This window comes from Priapulus caudatus, unplaced genomic scaffold (genome assembly GCF_000485595.1).
Source record: "Priapulus caudatus unplaced genomic scaffold, Priapulus_caudatus-5.0.1 Scaffold3870, whole genome shotgun sequence".
Lineage (NCBI taxonomy): Eukaryota > Metazoa > Priapulida > Priapulimorpha > Priapulimorphida > Priapulidae > Priapulus > Priapulus caudatus.
In genome coordinates this window covers 714-3,876 of record NW_014580931.1, presented here as the reverse complement: position 1 = coordinate 3,876, position 3,163 = coordinate 714, and the positions used below count along the sequence as shown (strand labels likewise).

The window sequence follows — 3,163 nt, the reverse complement described above, 5'->3', positions numbered from 1 at the left end:
TTCTCTCTCTCTCTCTTTCTCTCTCTCTCTCTCTCTCTCTCTCTCTCTCTCTCCTCAATCTCTCTCGCTCTCTCTTGCTCCACCGTCTATCTTTCTCTCTCTCTCCACATATATATATCGTCTAACCGTCAGCTCACCTCTCCCGTCAACACGTGACGTCATATCGGCGTAGTTCCGCTCCGTACGGCGGGGGAGGGGGAGGAGGAGGGGTGGTGAGAGGAATGGCGAGGGAGGAAGAGGTGAGAAGGTTATGGAGATCGAGTATAGGGGCAGGGTGGGGGAGGAGTAGGGTTGGTGCTCGCCGGCACAGCCAACAAGGATGCGGAGACGAAGCAACAGTTCCTTACACAGGTACAGGGTGCGGGGGTGGAGGCTGGGAGAAGGTGGGGATGGGAGAGATTCTTTATTAAACTTTATTGTGAGTAGTAACATTATACGGTAGGGTACGATGTTTTTTTTTAAATCACAGCGTTTTCTATCTTTATCACAGCGCCCTTTACCTACATAATACCGCGCTGTATTCTCATCACAGCGCCATCTATGTACATAATACCGCCCTGTATTCTTAGTACAACGCCCTCTACCTACATAATACCGGCCTCTATTGTCATAACAGCGCCATCTATGTACATAATACCGCCCTGTATTCTTAGTACAACGCCCTCTACCTACATAATACCGGCCTCTATTGTCATAACAGCGCCATCTATGTACATAATACCGCCCTGTATTCTTAGTACAACGCCCTCTATAAGTATAATCTCCCTCTCTCTCTCTCTCTCTTTCTCTGCTCTGTGTAGATCGTACAGCCGCTGAGGGAGCGGTTTGCCGTGCTCACGACGAGGGAGGATTTTGTGAAGCTGTGTCACACGGACGCGGCGCGGGCCGAGGTCGTCCACATGCTCGAGGCGTTCTGCGGCATCGCCGAGGCGTGCCACATACAGAACATCGCCCTCTTGTTCCCCATGCTGCAGGTAGCGCCACCTATTGTTCCCCATGCTGCAGGAGCGCCACCTACTGTTCCCCATGCTGCACGCAGCGCCACCTACAGAACGTCGCTCTCTTGTTCCACATGCTGCAGGTAGCGCCACCTACAGAACGTCGCTCTCTTGTTCCCCATGCTGCAGGTAGCGCCACCTACAGAATGTAGTAGCGCCACCTATAGGACAGCCTTGCTGCTATGTAGTTTATTGACTGTGAACAAGCAACAAGCAGGGTCATTCAGCTTGGCAAGGATTTAGCCTGACATTTAGCTGGACCTTTAGCCGGACATTTAGCTGCACCTTTAGCCGGACATTTAGCCAGACATTTAGCCAGACATTTAGCCGGACATTTAGCTGGACATTTAGCCAGACATTTAGCCAGACATTTAGCCAGACATTTAGCCAGACATTTAGCCAGACATTTAGCCGGACATTTAGCTGGACATTTAGCCAGACATTTAGCCAGACATTTAGCCAGACATTTAGCCAGACATTTAGCCAGACATTTAGCCGGACATTTAGCTGGACATTTAGCCAGACATTTAGCCAGACATTTAGCCAGACATTTAGCCAGACATTTAGCCGGACATTTAGCTGGACATTTAACTGGACATTTAGCTGGATATTTAGCTGGACATTAACTGGACATTCAGCCAGACATTTAGCTGGACATTAACTGGACATCAACTGGACATTTAACTGGACATTTAGCCAGACATTTAACTGGACATTAATTGGACATTTATCCAGACATTTAGCCAGACATTTAACTGGACATTTATCCAGACATTTAGCCAGACATTTACCTGGACATTTAGCCAGACATTTAGCCAGACATTTAGCTGGACATTAACTGGACATTTAGCCAGACATTTAGCCATACATTTAGCTGGACATTAACTGGACATTTAACTGGACATTTAGCTAGACATTTAGCCAGACATTTAGCTGGACATTAACTGGACATTTAACTGGACATTTAGCCAGACATTTAGCTACACCGATGTTGAAGCTATCATTGACTCGTCAAATCTACTCCACGATTCATCTTTCGAGACGACCATTCAGAAGATAGGTCCGCGCCAATTCATTGTGTCTGTACCTAACATGTTTTACCGTCGTTAAATAAAGTTTTTACTTACTTACTCTCAACATGAACTATAAGTTCTATATCCTTGTAACTAACAGCAAAATGAAGTTGTCCGTACCAAGGAGCTAAATATAACAAGCTGTGCAGACCCGAACCCAGAGACAATAGAACACTAATCTGTTCTGGACCAATATGACCAAATATGGCAAAGATTTGGGCCAGATATGGCGGCGCTTCCTCTCCTTGTTATATTTAGCTCCTTGGTCCGTACGAGTAGCACGACTGCTGAGCTTTGCCGTACGTAACGCGTTCTATTGTTTCGCGCGATGTTTCAGCCGCTGCTCGTCGAGTCCATCCCCCTGGTGAGCATCTACAGGAACTATCCGAACATCGTCGAGCTGGTGTTGGATTTCTACGTGTCGGCAGCAAGAACCTCCATATGTTACCTCAGCCAGGTGAGAGAGAGAGGGAGGGGGAGAGGGAGGAAGGGGAGAGGAAGGGAGGAGTAGAGAGGAGGGGGAGAAGGAGGAAGGGGTAGAGAGGGGGAGAGGGGAGACGAGGCAGAGAGTGAGTGAGAGANCCCTTCCACCATTCAGCGTTGATAGCTTTCTCTCTGCAGGCTCGTTGCTCTCTCGTCACCTATCGCCCCTCTCCCCCTCTCCCCTCTCCGTTCTCTCCATCCTCATACAGCTTGTGATTTTAGATTTCTCTCCTGCAGGCTCGTTGCTCTCTCTCCCTCTCCCCTCTCCCCCTTCCCCTTAGCTCTCCCCACCAATCAGCTTGATTAAGCTTTCTCTCCTGCAGGCTCCGTTATGCTCTCTACTCGCCCCTTCCCCTCCGCTCCCCTTCTCTCTCTCACTCTTTCTCTCCCCCCTCCCTCTCTTCATCCTCGCTGCCCTCTCCCCCTTCCCTCTCTTCATCCTCACTGCCCTCTCCCCCTCTCTCCCACCATCAGCTTGATAGCTTTCTCTCCTGCAGGCTCATTGCGACAGTCTTCAGCTTCTGCGAGATGGAGCGGCAGGCGGTTGCCGCGGCGATGATACAGCTACTCAGCCCGCAGGTCGGCAGCACGGCGATGTGGTTGCTACGG

General features: G+C 49.7%; 1 long non-coding RNA gene across 1 annotated transcript; it reads left to right on the top strand.

Annotated features, from left to right (window-relative positions):
- The first annotated feature begins 288 nt into the window (after positions 1–288).
- Positions 289–2,522, top strand: LOC106819634. Its single transcript, XR_001395468.1, has 3 exons — positions 289–351; positions 801–974; positions 2,409–2,522. It is a non-coding gene; the product is annotated as an uncharacterized LOC106819634 (long non-coding RNA).
- Positions 2,523–3,163: the final 641 nt, after the last annotated feature.